Below are 24,273 nucleotides of genomic sequence, written 5' to 3'. Positions count from 1 at the left end.
TTAAATTATAAAAGTTTCCATTTCCACCCCTCCTCCCACCACCCTCCCACTCCTCCCACTCCCTCTCCTCCTCCCTCTCCATCCCTAAGAGCAGTCAGGGTTTCCTGCCCTGTGGGAAGTTCAAGTTCCTCCCCCCTCACTCCAGGTTCAGGAAGGTGAGTGTCCAGACAGACTGGATCCGCAAAATCCAGTAAATGCCAAGGAAACAAGTCCCATTGTCATTGACAATGGCTTTTCAGAAAGACTCCGGGCCAGCCACATTCAGAGAATCTGGTTGGATCGCGTCCTCGTTCAGTCCCAGTCCACCTGGCCTTGGTGAACTCTCATTAGATCCGTCCCCTTGTATCAGTGGGTGATAGCATCCTCGCAGTCCTTATTTCCTTTTTCATTTTCTTCATCCTTCTGCTCCTCATTTGGACCTTGGGGGGCTCAGTCAGGTGCTCCAATGTGGGTCTCCGTCTGTATCGCCATCCATCATCGGATGAAGGTTCTCTCCATAACCATACTGATGAATATTTTGCTTATCACCATAGAACCTTCATCTGGTGATGGATGGAGATAGAGACAGAGACCCACATCGGAACACTGGACTTAACTCCCTAGGTCCAAACGAGAAGCAGAAGGAAAGAGAACGTGATCAAGTAAATTTCAGTAGTAGAAAGTGAATTAAAGAAACCTATATATGCTGCTTATAACACACCTTTAAATACAGTGAATAGTTTGTCAAAATATAACTAAAGAGGATTTAGGAAAAACACAACAAAAATCAAAATAGAGCAACAGAAAACACCCCTTGTTATTTCTCCTTACAAAAATCCAAAGCTCTGTTACCAGACACCACTTTCTTCTTCTTTTGTTTCTAGGTTATAGGATTTGGAATAATCAGTTTGTAACATATATACTGTGATTGTTAGATTAATAAAAAATTCATGGGAATTAAATTAAACAGGATACGGCATAGAAAAACATCTACCTAAGAAGGAGATTTTCACGAGGAAGTTGTGTAGGAAACAGTATGTTGCACATGAGGATCGCAACTCTAAGCGTGAGGACGGAAGGAGGCAGAGGAGGGAGCAGCAAAGATGCTGTTCACCTGATGCTTCATTTTTCTTTGTCATAAAAACTGATCAACTCTGAATTAATTCTGAGATGATTAATATTTAAAAATTCACCTAGATATATGTACAGAATTTGTTCTTATAGTGTAGATACTACCATTTTAAAATTTTTAAGGTAACCCTTATTTTCTTCAGAAAAGAAGTAATTATTGATTTAGAGTTGGCTTCCTTAGTCTTTGAGAGCAATGCTGCATACACTTAGTTAATGACCAACAAAAATTATTTCAGATGGAAATTTTTCCAATTTTTAATTTACTTACTAAGTTCTGAATGATGTTCCTCTTTGCCTTATGATTTGTAAAATATACTTTCAAATTACTTGAAGCAATTTGTACCTCTGTGACCAGCTGCCTCAATCGAGGCATTTCTGCTTTTTTTATTTGTTCAGAGACATGAAGACCTTCCTCCTAGTTGAAGTGGGATTTTAATTATAGTACCAGCAGACAATTTCTTGGACAAATTAGTATTTAGGTCACTAAATTGGGGGAAGGGAAAAATTTTATTCCACTATTGAAGTAGTCAATGTGTCTATGGTCAAAGATTACCCTGGAGGCCACTGAGCTGGGAAACAGTCCAAAGGTGCTGAATACCTTCTGTTTTGAGTGACACAGCCCTGCTCTGAGAACACATGCTAGTGCTGAGAGAGAGAGGGAAGAACCCATTTAATAAGAGCAGTGGGGAAAATTAGCTACATGTGCTGGCAACTTCAATATTTCCATGACAATATCCATCTGAATTGCAACATTTTGTTTATTTCCCATTGAAGTCATTTAACATTGTAGAATGCCAGACATTATTTGTCCCTGCCAAAGCACAGTGATAGCTTTAGGGTCGTGTTATTTTGTAATAGGGTTTTTGAATTTTTCATTCACAGTCAATTTCTCATCACAATTTCTCAAGAACAGCACATATAACTTTATAATAGAGTTTGTTCTTGGGCAATTTTATATATGTATAATATTGTAACACCCCCTCCTGCTACCCCTCCCTCTTCTGTGCCCCCTCCTCTTCCCTTACATCTCCTTCACACATTCATGTGTATTATTATGATCAATTTCCAAATAAATCATTTAGTCACATTTTCCATGGAAATGGGAGATCAAATTCAGAAATTGCTATGGTTGTTGATGAGCTATGGAAATAACTAGTACTGTAGTGATTTGTGTTTTTCTAATCAATATAAAATGGTACTATTCAAAAATGGTCCCATGAAAGTGAGGTGCTTCCTTTAGTACTCAATGAATGTATTGGCAGTTGATAGTTATTTTTAAAAACTACCAATAAAAATACTGATTTCATGCCTTCCTAATATGTACATTTCATTGGATGGAACATTATTTTTACTAAGACCTATGGCTTGGCAAGAGCTTAAGATTCCAGAAAGAATCTAAATGCTCATCCAAAGATCCAGGTCCCAAGAGTGCATTCTTACCCAATGAGAGTACAATGAAAACCAAGTCCAGCTTCCTTTTTCTTAGGTAAATACGATCAGAGGAAACCCATTTTCCCACAGGTGATGCATGAAGGCACAGAGTAACTAGACATATAATACAGAAAGTTCTTCTCACCCTGAAACATTATTTCTATACATGGCTTCCTGTGAAGTCTTGTACTGAGCATGGATTACACCTCTTTGCCACAACTGCTTGGTGTCAAACTCTAGCAAAGCTGTTAGGGATGGCTAACAATTTGGGAGTTCCTTTACTATGTGGTGAGGAATGGACCCTAAATTAGTGTTTATCTGCACCTTCTAGGTGTAATACAGCTTTATGTCGCAAAGCGTGTTTAAAAATTGCCTTGTGTTAAGCCCCCTTGGCACCACGTTCTCAATGACATCTCAACTTCTCGGGATCTCACTCTAAGGCCTGTTCTCAGACTGTGAGTTCCCTGCCATTTGTTTTGCTTAGTATAAATTCTTACACTTATTTGAGGCACCTCACAGAATAGTTTTCCAGAGATAGGAGTCCTGGAAGCTTCAAGATTTAAGCATAGAGCAGTAAATTCAAGATTTCCCTTCATAAGTCAAACAAAAATTCAATGGAGCTCCATAGCAACTCAGAGTAAATACATAAACTACCTGTTTCCAATGTTCCTGCAGTATCATGGGCCACAGCTTATGTTCAAGTTAAATACTGAAATTTTCTAATCTACCCTACTACATACAAATTATGCAAAAATGTGGAGGAAAATGTTTTATGAAAAAGTAAGTCCAACAGAGACAAATTCAAACTGATACGTTTAAGGTCAAGGACTAATTTATGCAAATATTATAGAAAACATTTGAAAAATATAAATGAATTGTTTCATGTCAAAAGAAAGTTGCAGCATGGTATAATTAAAATACTTTGTTCAGTTTTCAAAGCATTTGTGAACACACAAAGTGAAGGATTATGTTTTCAAATAATTCTTAAAGTGAAAATCAAGTTATACAAAATGGTTAAAAATTAATCTAAGACAATGAACAGTCACATGACCAAAAACAAGTATTATTAAAGGTTGTGGATAATGATGTAAAAATATATTTGTTATCTCCTCTGGGACTCTTTGTTACTTATATAACAGTTAGGTATCACATGTACTATCTGCCTTACTTCACACGTTTGGAAATGTAACAGGATCCAGAGGCTAACAGGTGCTTTAACCCAAACTTTCAGGAAGAAAATAAAACACAGATTTATTCAAACTACCAAGTCCATACTTGAAAAGTATACATCTACATAAATGCATGTTATTTCAAATACTTCAGAATAATTGTGATTTAAAATCTGCTGTATAAATTGTTCCCAAGTTGGAATGCTGACACATTCTTGTAATGTCAGCACTTGCAATATCTGATCCCAAATTATTTTCAAGTCACCCAACATTCCCCCAAAGTGAATGCAGAATAACAACATCTCTCTTCTTCTGTTTTCTGTGTCTGTGTTCCCTCTGTTTCTTTTTTCTCAATGGTCTATGTCATCATTCCAAATTTTAAGTGCTTGTCACACGTTCTTTGGAGAAAGGTTTATTTCCTGCATAGAACCTGGGCATGCTCTCCATTACTCAGACAGAAAAGCTCTATTGATATACCCTTTTAACGCCATTAGAAATTCTTTTAGCACATTGGAAGAGGTGAAGAAGTAGTGTGTTTAATATATTACTCCTCAATAACACATAGTCATAAGAAAAACCCGACTATGTATTTTCACCAATTTTAATATTCCAATCACAAAATCTGCAGAACAATATAAACAAAACACATTTTAGTGTTGTTTATTTCAGCTGTGGTTCTGGAAAACAGACACAAACCTTCCTGTAATTAGGCCAGCACTCTTAACTGAGCTACTGCCTCAGCCTTTCAAATATTGGCTTTCTGGCAATTGTGTCCATATTATCAATTGGCATCTTATTTTCACACTTTTGCAAGAAGTCTTTTCAAAGGTTTATGCTTTATATGATCTTGGAATCAATGAAACGGTGTGTTTCAAATGGTGATTTTCAATAAAGATTCTATAAGATAACTAGAAACAGGATAAATACCAAATGGCACTGGTGAGATCTGTCTGGTTAATTTCTTCAGGTATTGGAATAGTCAAAAAATATCATGCTAACATTATCGAACCTTTGTTTTCCCCTAGTAAAGTATTTGAAAGTATTGTGGAATTGGAAGTGCTAAGGAACAGTTTGAGATAATTACTAATTGCTGCCAACATTATTTCTCTGTGGGACTCTTGCAAACTGTGCTGTGTGGGGTTAATGGGCTCTGAAGAATCAGGGGCGTCTTTCAGTTGGTGCAGGGTTTGACAAATGATAGTACTGTGCAACTGCAATGACTTTACCTAATGACCTTCCCTTATCAGAGCAAGTAGGAACTAGAATTCAGATGTATCTTTTTATTTTCAGAGAAATTAATATCACAAACTTGAGCTTCACCGTGGTTTTGATGTAGGCTTCCCTGGGAAAGCATGGCCTATGGTCTTTGTTTTCCACGAGCTCCACCATGCTGCGACAGCTGACTGTTCTGCTTTTCAGTGTTGCCAACCCTGTCGTTCTGCTCTCTGTGGAGGGGCAAGGTGGTTTGATTTTGTTTCTCAAAAAGCCCTATCTGATTAATCTGTCATGGAACTTACTCCCCGGTGCTTGTAACCCATATTGCCTTCTTTGTCATCCCGTATAAAGAACTCAGCTGAGAAAACGGGATATTTAAGGGAAAGTGTGAGAGGCATGTGTTATTCAACAACTTTTAATACCTTTCAAGCTCTGTGCCCGGCTCCAGTGAAATCTCTAGAACAGTTTCTGAACCCATGACTTTGTTCCCTACTGGGCTCTCTAAAAATACCTTCAACTTGTTCAGAAAGGAGTAATATGTTACCATGTTAGTGACAAACTGGGGAAGGTTGTATCAAATAAAATATCCGGGTTCTCCATCTGTAAGGCAACGTGGAAGTTGTTCTGTGTCTTCAGTGCAGAAAAGAAGAAGCTGTGTTGTGACATTGATGGGATGGTACAGAAAAACAACGTCTTCCAACCTTACCATTGTACATTTGTGTCCTGGATCAAGAATACTAACATTAGGTTCAGTTTCTGCAAATTCACTGGTTTTTGGATAGCATTTCTTCCTGGTGCATTGTATTTTGCTCTCCTTTTCACTTAAATATTTAGTCTGGTTTACACATTTTTGGTGCTAAGCCATCTCAAACTTTTCAAGAACAGAATGATTAGAACAATAAGTATCTCCTTTTATATACCTCTTAACAATTAGATCCAACAAATAATTGCATTAATTAATCAGGTTATTAGTCAGTATATATTATTTATATACTATTAGGCACCAGCTCTATTTCTCTGTGTCCAATTAGTATGGAAGTGAGGTCTTCCACAACAGGGCCTTAGCATCACCTTGTAGAAAGCAGCCAATAGCCTTAGCAATAGTCTGAGATATATGTAGGATTCCATGGAACACCTTTGACCTACAACTCAACTAGTTGTAACCCAGTCTTGGCACTGGAAGTTCCACTTGTTACTGAAAGATGTCTGGCTGAGGCATTGTCTCCTCCAGGGTTTGGTGACTCCATTTATTTTCTTTGTATATGTGTATATTTTAAGAAGCTTCCACAATAGTAGGTTTTCACGTTGACTCCTCAAATGGCCCTTAGTGGCGGTTGTCCCTTCCTATCCATATCCCTTCCCTTCCCTCCATCTTAATTTTCCCTTCACACTTCATCGCCCCACTCCAGTCTCCCCATGTGTCTCGGTAACTACATATTGTTTTGTCCATAGGAAATCTTTCCCTCCACACCAGACCTTTACTCTATTCCTAACCACTTCAGTTACACGAAGTGTAACATGTCTGTTGAAGGCTTAGCTACTCTCGTTTGTTTATTGGTCTCCCTTATTATTTTTGCTTTGTCCATTTTAAACTTAATTCCATTATCCTTTGGCAGTTTCATACATTTATATGTTGAATTTTATCTCTCACCTCCTTGACATATCTGTCCTACATGACTTCCTGAAGCCCTTCTCAATAAAGTCCCTACATCCTTTCATGTCTTCTGTTTGTTTGATACAATGAGTCTGGATTCAGTTAAGTTGTCTTCCTGGACTTGAGTAGGACATTATTTGGTGGGACATGAGCAATGTATCAATTCTTATATCACTGAAGAATACATGAGTCATCAATAGCCCCTCTGGAAGAGGTAGAAACTCAAGGGCCTTTATTCATTTTGTGTTAAGATGGTGGGAGCCCTGATATGATGCAACACTTTTTCATGTTACAGAGGTAGTGAATTCATAAGTGTGTCAAGAGTGCATCAGTTGTTTTGTGTGCAGAAGATACTGATTCACAATAGTTGTTGTCAGCCTTTGGAATTTATTCTCTTTCTGATTCCAAGTCCTCTATGTTATTTAAATGTTAGCAAGTTCTGTGGAGAAGTGATACACACACACACACACACACACACACACACACACACATATATATATATATATATATCACTTGTATATATGGGAATATACATCGTCTCAATTATATTCAAACAGTGCAATGACTTCTTCTGTACTCTGTCCAGCTCTGAGTCTCTCTATTAACCAGCATCCACTGCAGAAAGAAGCTTCTGTGGTCAGGGCTTAAAGCTGCACCAACACACAGGAATAAAGAAAAGTATTTAGAAGGCAGTCTGGTGTCGTGTTCACTTGGAGAAATAGCAGCAGTAAGTTTGTTTCAAGCCTGTGACCTCCCCAGCCACAGTCCTTAGCCTGCTTTATTGTACCACTCACCCCAGCTTATAGAGCTAGACTTAATCTCATCAAAAAGTAGTGGATTAAACCCATCACATTTGTGACACTGTGGTAGCAATGAGCATATTTCTTAGGCCAGTGTGTACTGTAGCTCTTGGGGTTCATGGCCAGGCAAGACTGTCCATGCCCACCCTCTACCCAGCTGTCTGCTTAATTCTTTCCAGCACTTTGAAGTCGAACCAACAGGGAGGAAGCTTCCAGGTCAGTACCAGCTTGATTTTTCCCATGTCGTTTGATGAAAGTCTGTGTGTCTTCGGCAAAAGAGTCTTACCATCAAGGTCCTCTGAGTGACCAGGAACAATGCTAATAGCCTGAAATGGTGTTTGGTCCTATGGGATCTCCCTTGAACAAAATAAACAAAGAAAGTATCCCATTCCTGACCCTCGGATCTTTGTTTAATAACCTATGATGACTTTCGGGAACAATGTTGCCCTGCCATATAAAGTACCTCCATTTGAATTCTTTTGTATAAAAATAAAAATGCCAGTCGATGGTGGCATACACCCTTAATCCCAACACTCAGGGGACAGAGGCAGCTGGGTTTCTGTGTGTCTGAGGCCAGCCTGGTCTACAGAGTGAGTTCCAGGACAGCCAAGGATACATAGAGAAACCCTGGCTCATATTTTTATTACATGTTTAATAAGTTTACAGGATAATAAGATACCACTGGCTTTTCAAACATTGACAATATTGTTTAGCTTACTTTTTATCTCATTACATTTTCTTTCACATAAGTACTATTTATTCCCATTCTGATGTCCCTGCACAGACAAATGCTATCGACTGTTAAGAATATACACAGCAAATAGTCTACGAGGCCTCGCACCAGTGTCTGAGGTACTGCATCCCCTCTCATGGACATTCCTTCACACCTTGAACTCACATCTACTGTAAGGTTTGTTACACCATGCTGCAAGCACTTGTCTGTTTTCGTGTTTGGTTTATATTTGGACTCAGAAATCCTATAACCTAGAGAAAGTGTCAGTTTGCTCTAACAAAATGCTCCCGGGTGTGGTGCACAGTCGAAATGAATTTAGCTGTTCTGGAGGCATGGGTCCTGAGATTGGTGAGGACTGCTTCTTCTGAGGCATCTTTCTCAGGCTCAGGGGTGTTGGTCTTTTTTGGCTTTCACAGTTGAGCCTCCGTGTATGGCTGCACCAGGAGTGCTTACTACTATCGGAAGAGCAAGCATAGAGGAATAGAGCATATTGATAGCACTGAAAGCAGTCTTCACAGTCCCTGCCTCCAAACACAGGCAGGGTTTGAACTACATGGCCTCAGTACTTCAACATACAAATTTGGAAGACAAGATAATAGAGATCATTTTAATTTCATTTTAGTCCAGTCTTTCCACTTATAATAGAAACAAAAGCATGTTTGTTAATAAATGTTAAATTATTACAGATACAATCTTATTATCTGTGATATAGTAAAATAATTTTTCAAACTTATATTTGTAACACAAAAGCAAAGAGCCTACTGTTAGGTGTTTGTATGTTACAAAGCAATTATTCGTTGCCGATCTCACAGGGATGACCACCTTTACTGATTGTCCAATGCCAAGGGGTCAGCTCTATAACCATATACAGACAAAGAGCAGAAACAGACTCAGCAAGTCGGCAAGTTGTATTTGTGTGTGTGTGTGTGTGTGTGTGTGTTTTGTGTGTGTGTGTGTGTGTGTGTGTGTGTGTGTGTAAAGAAAAGAAGCTATCAACTTGAGGGGTAGATGGGGACATGAGAGGTATTTATCAGGTTAGCGGGGAGGTGTGGAGGGAGGAAAGCTGCCTAATCCTCTTTCAATTAAAATATATTAAAACAAAACAACAACAAAAAAGCAATTAAACCGTCATCTCCCACTCGTGTGTTCCTGAAAGAGGCTCATTCCGTGGCCAGGAAATGCCGTCCAGTTTTGCTATGCTGCCATCTTGTGGCTCTTGTTTGAAACATCACCACCCGTTTCACAGTTCAGGCTTTGCTGAGAACTTAAAGCTTGCATTTTTGTGTTTGGTTTGAAAGAGACAGGGGAAAGATGAAGTTGGATGGTGGGCAAGTGGAGAAGAGTCAGGGGATAGGAAAGAATGTATAAAAGTTTAAATTAAAATTAAACTTAAAAAGAAGACATAATTTTAGTATTTCTATATTTTAACACTTAATTGTCCCGATTAAGGTGAACATCTAAATAAAGCCTGAATAAATTGTGAAAGGTAATACAATAAGACAATATTGAAAATTAATAGAACAATATTCGTGGCTTTCTGATAAAAAATCTGGCATTCTAGAAATGAAAAATGAACCCTGTATTATATTTGGTTTGAATTTTGAGCACAAGTCAACCAACCATATATTCAGGGCAGGGTCACTCTATCATGTGGACTTTTTTTTCTCTTATTCATCTCACAAACATAGAAAAACAGTCAAAAGCTTGTCCAGGAGGGAGGAATGCACAATATTCCTCCTTCAGTTCAAGAGTTGCAGGACAGGAAGGACTTCTGTTGCGGAATAAACTGGTCTCATCTGGCCTGCGGAGTTAAGGACAGATCCTTTGAGATGTCATTTTTCAGGTGTCTGTCACCTCATTCATCTACCTGTCCCCTTGTACCTGGTACCCATTCAATTCACTACCTCCAGTCGGTAGCTAACAGCTGTGATGAGGACTTCGTGCCCACATCCCAAGAGCACACCCACTCCATTCACTGTAGTCATCGATGGCCTCCCAGAACAGATTGCTTAGGTTTAGCCTCATTATTAATTCTTTTTACTTATTTGTTATGTGAACTTCCCCTACTGCAAGGTAAGTTCCGTAGTTGCTATCCTCTTGTGCTCTGTGTAGGTTATCAATAAACATTAATACATTGAATGACTAGCATTTCACTTAGTGTAATAGATGGAATTTATGGAGACTGAACGGAACTGCTTTCTGGAGATGGTACTCACGTGGGAAGCCCTGGGAAGGATGGCGACACTTTCTAGTCTCTCTGCTAAGAGAAGAAGGCAACGGGGAAGCAGCGAGCTGGACGTCCATTTGGTCCACTCCGTGTGAAATATGTCATCCCCATCCATCTCTTACATCTTCCTCTTGACAGCCCCATTGTTTTAAGTCATATTCCATCCATTTGAAAAATCAGACTTTTCACGTTTTAGCACTGTTAAAATTGGGAGGGATCTCTCAAAAGGTGAAAAATGACCACAGGGTTGGCCGCCGTATCCTTTCCCATACACAGGGGGATTTCTCGGCGACTGCTGCTGGCACGGTTGCCCGACGTCATCCTTTTACATTGTCACTTGAGGACGACTGAAGGGTGGTTCGATAGATGTAGTCCAAACACTTTTTGCTGGACCGTATGATCAGATCAAAGGGCCTCAGCACCAAAATCACAGCAGCAGTGGCACAAGTGGGAAGAAAATCCCAGAAGTGGAAGTAGAGCACCGTGTTCTGTAATCGGCTCTATCAGCACTTTGTGCCCAGAGGAGGACCTTGTGCTTAAAGCAAGACACCAGCCCTTCTGCGTTAAAGTACGCCAATGTACTTAAAACTTGATACAAGCCATTCTCTGTTAATGCCCAATGATGACTGAAGAACTCGGAACAGGGCAACTCTAGAAAATCGCTTAAGAACTTTCTAGTTTTCGATTTTCATATTCCCCATAGGGATTTATATTGTCTACATCAGTGTAAGATTTAGACATTTATTTCGATGTCAATTTAATTCCCATCTAGGTAAATATGCAATTAAATTTAAAGTAGTATGTCACAGATTATCACTTAAATTTGTGATGTAAGAAATAATCAATGTCACGTTGGTCCCTAAAGTGTGGTGACTGAATGTTCATCAGGTACCAAGCATTGGAGGGAAAATTGATAAAAGAAATTCAGTTTCCTTTCCTGTGAGTCAGCCCAGCCTCAATAGTCACACATCATCTTCCCTTTTAAAGAGAACAAAACTTTGAACACACATTAGATAATCCTGGTGAAATAGGAGGTCAGTTACTCCTCTGGCTCTCCAATGTCCAGGTTATCTTTGAAGAGCAAAGTTAAAGTCATTACAAGTTTAGCAAGCATAGCACATTGTGGAGCCTGCAAATATTTATAATAAATTCTACACTCTATATTCTTTGTTAGTTCATTGTTTATAATTATTTCAGGTAGTGTATATATTGTTTTATATTTCAACAACTTCTAATTTTACAGTAAAATGCAATAATGTGTCTATCAATATTTGTAATTTTCTTTATTCATGAAATTCTATTCTTAAAATATATAAGAATATTCTTTTGGTATCAGACATTGATACCAATAGATTTTCTATTCATTTTGTCTTTTATATTTCCTTTTTTCTTCTTAACATTTTAATTATTTTCAGCAAAGTTGGAATTGGTGTTAGAATATATGGTTAAAAAAAAGTCTCACCAAAAGAGTCATTTTTCTTTAGTCAGAGAAGTTAATTATTGGAATAAATAAAACTATTATACTGTATTTTGGTATTTAAATCTAAAATAATCACATCATTTGATAACTTGGTTGTCTCATGCTCAAAGAGAAACAAATAAACCCCGTGGCAAAATTGGCAAGTCTACAAACCAAGTTATTGTACCACACATTTGAATTTTTACTTTCTATGTACAGAACCATAATAAAGGGGGGTTTTGATGAAAAGAAACCATACATGGCTTAAGTTATTTTTTTCATAAAAAGTCCCTTGAAGACAACTTTATCCTGTACCCAGGTAGCTGTTTCGCCCCACAGGCACAACCCTTGACGTCAGCTGCGTGGTGCGGTGAATTGGCTCTGTCGCCTGGTCAATGAGTTGCTACCATCTTAAAGCATGAATTCTCCTTTTGTAGACTATGAGTGTCTATTAAACTTATCTATAATATTGTTCTAGAATACGACACTAGACCATAGATGGAAAATGTTTAGCTTACTATGCTAACACACTGGTGTTGAATCATTTTGCCTGATACTTGTATTTTGCTTACCACTGCTACTAGTACTTGAAATCACATATAACAGGTAGGAATCCACGCAGAAACATCTAGTCTGTTTACTGAATACAAGGCATGTGCCATGATTTCTGCGAGATGCCCAGATGCTTCAGGTAGGAACTAGACAACAGCAACAACAAAAAAGCAACCAATGAGATGCTTTAGTAGAAGTGTAAATTACCTCAAAGAAAATAAACTAAAATAAATAATTTGAACAAAGCTGCTAGAGAATGAAAATTTGGGATTTTTTTGCAATACTCAGTTATGAGATAAATGTAGCAAAACATCTTGAGTACAACAGTGTAGTTGAGACTTTAATGATTTTATTAGCATCCAGCTGCTGTGATAAAATACCTGTGATAGTCAACCTAGAAGAATAAAATGTTTCGTTGGGACCATGGATTTGGCAAAGTGGTATATCATGGCAAGTAGAAAAGTCCCCGCCACCCCTGCTCCCAGTGGCCAAGAACAAGAGAAAAGAAGAGAGGGAAAGAAGGAGAGAAAGAGAGCAAGTAGGAGAAAGACAGGGCTAAAGAGAGGGAATAGTGGAGTTCTAATATATCCTACGTTGTTCTCTCTGGGACCCAGATCGTAATGGTTCCTCCAATTCCCAAAGGGCTGTGTACTGTACAGCACAGGGCAGTGGATCAAAACTATAGCAATGATAACAATTAGGCTTACAAAGGTTTCAGAGGAAAGGATTTCAGCTGAGGCAAAGGATAAGGCAGTAATTAGATCTGATACAGGAAACAAGGATGGCTTAATCAGGACCATGAAGAAACCACTGAGACAGTCAGTTGCTTTTAGAACAGCTAAAAGGGGAGAGCAGATGCCCAAAGGTTATTGTAGGCCAGGGAAGGGAGGGGTGTGAAACGTGGCCAGAGTGCAGCAGAAAGCCAGGCGAATTGTTCGAAGGGGGGCATCTAGGTTGGGATATTGTACTTCTCAGCTTCACGTTACAAGACCAAAAATTTTATTCTGATGAATTTACGAAGAAAAAGTATGAAGCTGAGAGATTTATAGATTGTGGTCAAAGACAAGATCCATTCTTAAAGACTCATATTCTGATGTCAGATGGCAATGGTAGGAAGCATATATCGTTCATAGTACAAGCCCAGTAGATGTTTATGAACTGGATCCCACCTTCAATTACAGGTGTTCTAAGGGTCCCCTGCTAGGCTCATTGCACCCTGAAACACTGGCACCTCTAGAGCAAAACCTTCAATATGTGGTCCTTTAGGGGAAATTCATACAAACCATACCTGATGTCATGATTAGCGAACCCCAGAATTAATTGAGGAAACAAAGTCGAGAAGTAGGTTGCTTGCTACTAACACAGCAGATTCAGACTCGGCCTAACTCTTCTCAGATCCCAGCTGAGTTGCCTTTATGAGAATTGAGGTGACCCAGAAAACATACGGCATAAAGCACCCAGAGTAGCAACAAAACAGTCATGAAAAGTAGTGACGAGAGACTAGACTATGCTACAAAGTTGAAAAATTGTAAATTTTAAAGCTTAATCTCCAAGTTATAGGACACAAAGCAGTGTGATAGTGGCACTAGATTCCCATGCTGACTTTATGTGTAAGTGACTGAGGTGAGAGACTCGATAGGAAAATCTACATTGGTGGTATATTGATTTTGACTAGAGAGGAAAGATTTGAAAGAAGATGCCTTTTGAATTAGGAAATAGCTTGGCATCCATTTGTGGAATGATGATGCTGAATCTTGCTTTAACTAAATATTACATCACTTATCAAAATTTGTTTAACTTTTAAACTCTTACAACAGAATGTAAGAAGCACATCACTATTACTTAGATTAGCAATGATTTCCAGAAATAACAGCAAATTTGCCAATAATGGAGTCAAGTATAAAGATATACTTTATAATCTTCATTTTAATTCATTTCCAAGGACACAGAGAATAAAATGATAATTCACAGAATATAAGGAGATATTTGCAAATCACATATCTGATAAGAGACATATTAAGATTATGTAAAGAATTATTACAATTCAACACACCCAAGGATACAGACATAAAATATATAAAGGGTTTGACTAGACAATATATTGAAAACAACATGTAGAAGACCAGCAAACAGATGAAAAGTTATTAACATGATCTGTCATTAAAGGATTGCAATTTAAAAGCACAACATGTTACCACCTCATGGACATCTGATTGATTATAAAAACGGAAAGGAAGTTTCAGGTATGATATGGAGACATTATGACCCTCACAATTGCATATGGGTTGAAAGTGATATGGGCATTTGAAAAACAGATTAGCATCTTCTTAAAATGGAAATGAGAAACTTACTATGTGTCCCAGTGGTTCAACGAGAAGAAGCTGATAGGAACGGAAAACCGCATGAGCCAGGCTGAGCCAGGCTGAGCCAGGCTGTGCTTTACGTAGCGGGAAGGGCACCTCCCATGGTTTCAGAGCCAGTATTGCCTGCCAATACCTATTTTCTCTTCTGAAAGCAGGCTCTTTAAGGCTGTTGTTAATCAGGGCTGAATGGCGTTTGTAGCTGTCAGAGGAAATGAATACACAGTAATGGTCACATATAAGAAAGCACACAGCGCATTACTGGATTCCAGCACATTGACTCACTCGTTCAAGATCACTGTAAACACTGGCCCTTTTGGGAGTGGAATGACAGGTGACAGCGGTTCCCAGGAACAGAGGGCTTGCTACGAAACAGCTAAATGGAAATACAAATATGGCACCAGATTCCTGTGGGCATGCTGTGCAAGAGGACTGACGAGAGGTCTCGAATCTACACACAGAGTACCGAAATGAGGCTGCTTTGGATGTGGTGTGAGTTTAATGGGTATAGATAAAGAACAAGGCCCTCAAATGTACAAGTGTGACCCTGCAGGTTATTACTGTGGCCTTAAAGCAGGAGTTAAACAAATAGAGTTAACTAGCCTCCTTGTAAATAAAGTGAAGAAGAAATTTGATTGCACAGTTGAATGAACAGTGGAAACCGAGATGACATCGCTGCCTACTGTTCTGCCCATTGACTTAAACCTTCAGAAATGGACGTTGGAGGAGTTATAGCTGAAAATCCTAATTCCAGGATTCTCTAGAAGCAGAGATTGGTGCTCTTCTTGTTGCTCTGGAAGAGAAAGACAGAACATGGTATCAGTTTACCAAATCTGTGACGCTGCCGGCCTGAGTGTTGGGTGACAACAGACACGTAAAGCCCCAGGATTGAGGATGGAACCTTTCCCACTCCTGCGACCACTGAACTGGTTAGGACTCTATAAATAGAAACAGTCCTTTGGGAAATAAAAATATTAAAAAAAATGAAAACATGACCACACAGAAACTGATACCCAAATATTTAAAGTACTAGAGGGAGAAAGAACCCAAACAAGCATCAGTGAATGATTGCCTGAAGAAACTATGATTTATACACACATCAGAAGGGCATTAGTCAATACCAAGGAGGGAATTGCTCATATGGGTTGCAACATAGTTCAACCTGAAAACATAGATATCCATTAAATAAAAGAAGACAAAAACAAGGCACTGGAAGTTGTATGATTGGAACTCTATGAAACATCTAGAGTAGGCACATTGGGGTAAATTAAAAGATATTAGCATTTGCCAGGAGCTGGACAAAGGAAGTCTGGGAAGTCATTAGTACTGGGTACAGACATGCCTTCTGATGCAATGAATGTACGTTGTAATGAATCATCCTGATGGGTTTCAAACCCTGTGTCTAACCAGTTGCTGACCCGTATTCTTTAAAGGTTTAGATTTAAAGTAAATACATTGCAAACGTTATTACTTTGAAAGGCAAAAAAAATATATTTGAAAGATCCTTTCCAAAGGCCTATGACACTTGTGGTTATTTATAAGCATTAAGTTGCTTGAATAATGCTATTTTAAGTGCTTTACCCAACACTATGCTGTCAGCATGTAGAATCATTCTTTGACTATTTGAGAAATACATTTGCATGCATATTGAAAATAATGAGAAGTTAACTGAAATGAATAGTGACATCAGGAATTAAACAATAAAAATGTGAGTGAAGCAATTTTGTAGTGAACATGGAAATTTGCAAATATAAAAAACTGAACTCTAATTATATTCTAATGTATATAATCTTACTACTAAAAAAATAACAATATTCTGAAAGTGAAGATATAGATTCCCAAAGTTGTATGAGTGAATCAAGTTAGCGACAAGAATGGTTGAACTTGACTTGCAAGAAAGGTGTGCAGTTTAGCTATCTAATATACTGGTTTAGAAATCTGTGTATGACAATAGAGTAGGAGATCTATAAGGTCAGGAAAAACAATTTGATGCAGTCATGACTAGCATCAACCTCAATAGCCTGTAAGAATAGCGTAAGAATAGCTAAGGGTCTGTTGAATGGATAAAATTATTTCCAAGTGTGTAGTTACTTTATACTATGTTATTCGGAAACTCTAGAGCTGGATTGCGGCTAAAGAAATTGTAGGGCTAACAAGAGGGCTCAGAGGGTAAAAGTACTTGCTCTCAATCTGATGACCTGAGTTTGATCTTTTGGAATTCATATGGCAAACGGAGTGGACCAATTTTTGCAAGTCATTTTCTGAGTTCCACTAGACCTGTACCTTGATATGCTCCTCCCATCTTTCCTAAACATACAATCAGTCAGTCAAACAATTGATGAAAATGAATATACAAAGTGTCTTTGAAGGAGTCACAAAGTCCTTGAGTAACAGTAGATCAGTTTGAGGGGGAAACATTCAAAGTTGAAAACTAGTACAAAGCTTAAGGAATTACTGAGGAAAAATCCTGAGGAGAGGGAATCTGTGTGGGTTGTTATTCCCCTCGCACGCTAAAGATGCTGTCTTTGTATCTGGAGTCAATAAAACTAACTGATCTATATCAGGGATATATATTATCCTAAAATAATATATATATTATTATAGGATAATAATCTATATCAGGGATAACTGTTTATCCCGACATTCCTAGTCACCAATAGTAGTCTACCAGAGGACTGTATAAGGGTCTGAACTATTACTTAATTTATTTTATTCTCTCTGTAATACAAGGTACATATTAAATTTCCTTCCCTTGTCTCCAAAATGTTAGCAGTATTAAGCATCCATTCCCCTTAGATCGATCTTTGAATACAGGAAATGTCACACCTCTGTAAGCGATCAGAAATGTGGCAATCACTGTGCCCTGTGTAAGCTTTAGTGGGGATAGGAGTTAACATTTAGTAGTTATGAGAGAGTGAAATGGAGAGTGAAAAATGCTTAATGAAAAATGCATATCATACCTAGGCTGGGGCCTGACTGGAAAGGGGAGGAGGTGCCCAGATGCGGGGGATCTCCCCTGAGTGGAGCTGCATGCAGAGGCACAGCTTTCTGTTCTGCAAAGTGGAGGAGGGTGAGTCAACAGCTCAGGTGGCTTAGAAACACCACACTGGGCCCAGAAAGTGGCATGCTCACGGAGTCTGATTCGCTAAGGTTCTGTAGTTTGATTCCAGCTTCAGCTGGATCCAGAAGCTATCTATGGCTTCACCGTTGAGGGAAGATCTTTGTGCCAAAGGGAATTCAAGTCTATCAGCTCATCTGGTGTTAGACCTGCACGAGATTTAAAACTGCTACGACAGTATTTCAAAGTTATCCTCTGTAATGTTGGTTTCCATGCCTGGCTAGAGCACGAAGGTATCATCCTTTCCCTCCGATGCACAGCTGGGTGTAACCACCATCTGAAAGCAATGAAATGGCTGTACAGTCTCTCTCTACCTCACTTTCCCTTTGAATGCTTCCCTCTAAATCCTGAAACTTTCTCAAGATCTCCAGCAGACTTGAGTAATAGCCATGATCTATCCACAAATCTTAGAAATACCTCAAAGGTGGCAAAAAAGGAAAAGATTTTCTAGTATAAAAATTTTCTACTTATGGTCTGAAGGATCACTCGGAGATGTTTTCAGAAATTAGTAAGCAAAGGAATTATTTATTATGGCAGGATAAAGAAATATGTGTAGAACTAAATGTATTTTTCAAATATTAAAAAATTGTATTCCAAACAGTACAAGAGTAAATAATGTTTTCAAAGATGTACACAAATTTTTTATGGCTTAGCAAAGATTCCTAATTAAGAATTAATCATCATGAACTAACTTTCTAGAACTTATTTACTAAGTGGTATTTTTGTTATTGCAGGTTAGTTAGTAGATTGATAGTTTGGTTTGGTTTACTGAGAGAGGGACTCAGATGGTAGTCCAGCCTTACCTAAATCTTACTGTGTAGCCTAGGCTATCCTCAGATTCATGATATTTCTCATGCCTTAGCTTCCTGCATGCTGACATTCCAAGTTTGTGCCATATCTTAGTACTTTCTCTAAGAGATGGTGCCAGGGTTTGAACTCATGCACTTTGACTCTAATGTCTCTGCTTTTAATACTTCGCTAAGTAACATATTCACTCAAATAAATTTGAAAATAGTTTGTACAGTATAATATTTTGCTTATATAAACACATACATGCAAGTATAGATGTACATATGATGACTTCTAAAACACCAACAGTTCTTTTATCTGAGTAATTGAACTGGCTAATTTTATTATATTTTGGTGATATTTTTGGCAGAAGTTTTGAGATTATAATATATATCATTTCACTCCTCCTTGTCCTCCTTCTAAACCCTACTGTATACCTTTCCTTGCTCTCTTTCAAATTTATGACCTCTTTTTACATTATTATTGAATGAATATATACTTCCATATTTATGTTTCTAATTAAGCTGTTCACACTATATAATGTTAATAATAAGTATGTTTTCAAGACTGACCTTTGATATTGGGTAACCCTTTGGTGTGGTTGTCTATGGAAAGACTCTCTCCTGCTCTCAGTATTCCTTAATTGCCTGAAGGTCTTTATGTAGGTTTGAGGCTTCACTGATTTTCAACATCCAATTTAGCATGCCTGTTGTTGTCCTTGCTTGGCTCGTGTTTGGGCAGTCATTTCAGTGAGACTTTATGGACATAGCTTCTGACATTACTAGGAGAAAAGTCTCACAACAAAATCCCTGATCCTTTGACTCTTACAGTCTTTCCACCCCTTCTTCTGCAATGTCCTCTGAGCCTTGGGTGCAGGACTGTTTTGTAGATGCAACCATTGGAACTGGGCTTCACAACTCTACATTTTGATAGGTTGTGATCTTCTGAAATGGTCTCTGTTGTAAAAAGAAGTTTCCCTGATAAGGAGTCAGGACTATCTGTCTGTGAGAATAAAGACAAATGTTTATAAATGATGTTAGGGATTATGCTGGTCCAGTAAAGTGGTGGATGTGGGTTCTCCTGCAAGATCTATGACTTTGCTAGCCTGTGTAGTTGACTAGGTTTCCAGCACTAGGTATGGTTTCTCTCTTGCTAAGTGGTTCTTAAGTCTAATTGGATAACTGTGGGTTGCTGCTAACATATGTATGTCACCGCTGTATTCCTAGGGATATTCTGCCATGCTGGAGATCATTGTGATTCATAGGTATCATGGCAGGGTAGGGTTGCTGGTTGCTTCCCACTTTGGAAGCTTATGTGATGTCTTCTGGTACCATGAAAGCTAGTTCTCAAAGAGGAGACATTCAGGTCAGTTTGCAGCATGAATTCTAATTGATCTTAATAATAAAAACCCAGAGTCAGATATGGGGATTAATGCTGAAATCAGAGAAGCAAAGTGGCCAGCCCCTTGGCCAGCATTACCTCCACCAATGCTCAGACCAAAGGAACAATTTTGTTCTCAGATTCTCTCCTTAGATTTCATCCTCAGACTGCAACTGTCTCCACTAAACCTCAGAGTGCGATGGGATCTCATCTCATTTTGCATTAAATACCTCTCTCTGCCTAGACATATAGCTCCTGTCTACAACTCCCTAGTGCTGGAGTTAAAGTTGTGTGACTCTTAAGTGATGGAATCACCTCTGTGTGAGCTCTGTTTCTCTTTTCGACAGATTCAATCTCGTGTAGGCCAGGATGGCCTGGAAATAACAGAGATCCATCTACCTCTGTCTCCCGAGTCCTGGGATTAAAGGTGTGTGCCACCACTCCCTGACCTATAGTGGCTTGGCTCTGCACTCTGATCTTCAGACAAGCTTTATTTATTAAAATACTAATACAATATCGCTACATCAGTTCCAACCAGATCTCTGGGCCTGATTTCTGAGATTTGTGGTGTCTTCAGCAATAATGATATACCTTCTACATCTTGGGGCCAACCAAGGACTTGAGAGTCTTTTTGGCAGCCTTTACCAACAACTCAAAAGAGGCTTTCTATATATCTGATATTGGGGATTTTGTTAGGTGGTCTTCCAAATGTTTAAATAGTCTATAATTGGTAGGCATTTCTAAAATCATTTAAAAAGGAATAAAATATATCATCTCATTTTTGTGATAAATCTTTTTATTAAACATAATTTGTTTATCGAATCTTCAGAATTTCACAGCATGCACCCTAATTCTACTTACCTCCCAGTCCTTCCACATCCTCCCCTCACTCATGCACTGCCCCTAAGTGAAAATATAAAAAACAATCTAACCAATCCAAAGCAATACAAGGAAACAAACAAACCAAAAGGAAAAAATGATGCTCCTCCATTTTCCCATCCTCTCCAACACCTCCTCATTCAGCCCTGTGTCACTGGGAACCAAGGTGTGTCACGGAGTAGACCAGTTTGTCCAACCAGCTTGACTTGCAAATGTTCATTGCAATGTGTCATTAGTGTGGTTCAAGGTCTCTGGTTTCTGGTGGACCCTCATCACTGGATCCTCACCAGAACGCCCCTGAGATAACCTGCAGCTGTCCCAGGTCACTGAGAGCCTGTGGATTTTGTTCCACAGGACCAGTCCCTCCAGACGCTCCAGCAGGTTCTAGATGGGATAGATATTAGCGTGGGCCAGCCCCAGCCCCGGCTTTGGGCGTGGGTCATACTGGAACTGGTCAGTCCAGGCTGCTGGGGTTGTTCCCCTCAGGCCAGCAGGGAGGCCAGCTCCCCTAAGTGCCAATTTTTCCTGCTGGGGTGGGGTGGAGTACAGTGGGGCTGGGTGCAGTGGAGCAGGGAAGGAGAGTGTTCTTGCTGCAGTTACCAGTGAGAGGTAGCTGAATACAATGAAGACTCATCCAAGGTTAATGATGTAAATCAATTTTGACTAATCTATTAGCTATTCTACATAAATAACAGTTTCCTGGCATGTTTTGACGGTCATCCCTTTACGCTAGCAAGAATAATATACCAAGTGCCTATTTGTACTGGGCACTTTGGTGTTCACGCAATTGTCCCAAAGCAGATACGGTAACATTAGCTTAAATTTTCTGATTAAACTGCTAAGGCTTACAGAGGTTACATATGGTAAAGACTACACAGCTACTTAAAACGAAAAGCAGTCCTTACATTCAGATTTGCACAAATAGAAATATTTCTAAATATTTCAATGGAGCCTTCGTAATGACATCTTCAGATCTCATCCTTTAGTTCAGCCGCACTATAATTCGTTTGACCCCTCTATCCCTCATTCCTACAAAGCATGTGCGGCTGTTAGGCATGGGGTCTCCTAAACGGAAAACATCTGGACAGCTCTACTTTCGCAGTGACAACACAACACCCCTCTGGGTGGATCTAGGTGAATATTGACATGGCATTGTCACAATAGCGGCATTATCAGGAGGGTGGGGAAGCTTTACAGTAGGAAATGTATTTACTAGCCTGGAGAAGCACGATTGCTCCAAACCAACTCTCCTCAACCTTAGAAGGGTAACCAGCAACAAAATCAGAAGACATCACAGGGTGCCCGGGGACGTTTGTACAGAGGCCTCTGCACAGACAAAACTGGGTTCATGACTCAGACCGCTCCCCGCAAAATGAACTTCGGTGTTGGGTAAATTTTAAGTAAAGTTGAATTTACTAAAACTGAAAATGTATAAAGGTTGGAAGGGGAGTGCTAGAGCAGAAAGTACTAAGTAGGGATAGGGACTCGGGGGCAGGGATGAGGTAGAATAGGAGGGAAAACCAGGACTAAAAGAAACCTCAGAATTTTGCTCAACAACAAAAAGCAAAAGGTTTTCCCAATGAGAAAGCAAAGTGCACCTGTTAGGAAAAGTGCAGGCTTCTCAGAGAGACAGAGAAAGCGATGAGAGGAGAATGAGAGAGAGGAGGAAGGGAGGGAGGGAGGGAAGAAGGGAGAGAAGGAGGGAGGAAGAGAGAAAGCAACCATATGGTTTCTTTATAATGGGAAATATGTGATATTAGGATGCTCACAAGTTGCAGTTTTTTTCTTTAGAATATTTATCTTTATTTTGTAACTGTATGTAAGTATACTCTATCTGCATGAGACATAAAAGCCAGAAGATGCATGACATCCCTAGATCTAGAGTTGCAGATGGTCTTTGCTGCCACATGTGTAAGAGCTTTAAACTGTCGAGCCATCTCCCCAGCCCCTCAAGTTGTACAATTAAAGTCGCTATAACATGGTTAAATGGCAAAGAATTTTGTTTTCTTAGTCAGGTTGGTTTAGGGGGGGACATCATTTACATGTCGGAGAGGAGAGTTCTAAGATAATTAAAGTTTCACAGCATTTCAGCCCTTGACAAGCACACTAATTAGTGTCCTCAACACACTTGATTGGAGTGTCTTTAGGAAGGCATTGTCAACCGTACGTAAGAACAGTTTATTCGCTGTCCTAGACAAGGTGTCTTTGGGGAAACATGTATTGTCTCAGAGGATGTTAGACCCTTAGATGGCTTCCAGTGAAATCTCAAAATCTTCAGCTTTCATCGTCGTAAAAATAGGAATGAGCAGAGACCCACCTCCTCCCAGCCATTCCCCCCATGACACCAAGACGTCTGATCCTTCTATCCTACCTCTGACATGATTCACAGTTACGTGGCGACTTAGTCTTAAAACGATGCAGGCTGATTCAGTTGGCCAGCTGTGAGGTCCCAGAGTCGACATTTCTGATGAACTGCTGGAAGGTGACTCTCAGATACCTCCTGAGGAGTCGGTTTCTGATGTATGACACCAGCTACCACGCCTGCTTAAGAAGCCTCCCCAGTCAGGTTTTCTCAAGGGCGAGTTGTAGGGTTGGTTGAGTTGGAGAATTGGCCTGAGAAGATTGTGGGATGGGTGGGGACAACTGGGTAAGGAATCCTTTGATTGCTGGTTTTAATTTAAGTGTGGTTGAGGTCCCAAAGACAAGCTATGCCCACAGCTGTTTTAAGTCTCCAGCCAAGGTTGAGTTACATAGTCATTTCCTCTGAGTTCAAGCATTCTCTTAGAGTGGGGATGGATCATAAGCTCGAGGAAGTAACCAAAGTTCACATGACTCATGGAGCTCACTGGAGGACAGCTATGCTCCCCATTTTACCACAAGCACTTTCTCAGGAAGCTAACTGAAACTTAAGCTCAGAAATTTTCAAGATTCATGAAACCGATTCCCGAGTTTTAAAAACCAGTGAACAGTCACCAGAGATAAGAAGCTCACAAGAGTCCAGCTGCCTGTCAGTCATCCAGGGATTTCCAGGGATGTACAGGAGTCCTCAGTCATGAGAGGCAACAGCGATGACATTGGTTTTACAGCTGTTTTGAGTCACTTGCACATTGTTAAGTGACTCTCACCATGATTTGTTTCTTTGATCTCTATGGTATTGAGGGTAAATATACATTTGTTCATATCTTCCCAGGAGAAGTCACTCAACAGCCATCACAGCTTCCTTGCAATCCTGCAGGTAAAACATTAAGTAATAGAAATACTAAGGAAATAATAAGCCAAAGAAAATATTTATGGTTCCTAAGTTATGATAGAGTGCCACTGTAAAATGAATGTAAAATTGCCTTCCTGTAACAAAAGTGCCAGTATCTAGTAAGAACTTATGCTGATGGTTCATATT

The 24,273-nt window shown here is 39.3% G+C and overlaps 1 protein-coding gene and 1 pseudogene across 7 annotated transcripts in view; both read left to right on the top strand.

Moving 5' to 3' along the window:
• Positions 1–24,273, top strand: part of Magi2 (membrane associated guanylate kinase, WW and PDZ domain containing 2) — a 1,336,576-nt gene that overhangs the window by 148,142 nt on the left and 1,164,161 nt on the right. The window lies entirely within an intron of this gene.
• Positions 8,394–15,563, top strand: LOC125399972 (proteasome subunit alpha type-6-like; annotated as a pseudogene).

This window comes from Myodes glareolus, chromosome 27, assembly GCF_982192425.1.
Source record: "Myodes glareolus chromosome 27, mMyoGla1.1, whole genome shotgun sequence".
Lineage (NCBI taxonomy): Eukaryota > Metazoa > Chordata > Mammalia > Rodentia > Cricetidae > Myodes > Myodes glareolus.
The sequence above is the reverse complement of the archived record's forward strand: the minus strand, read 5'-3'. Positions and strand labels throughout refer to the sequence as shown.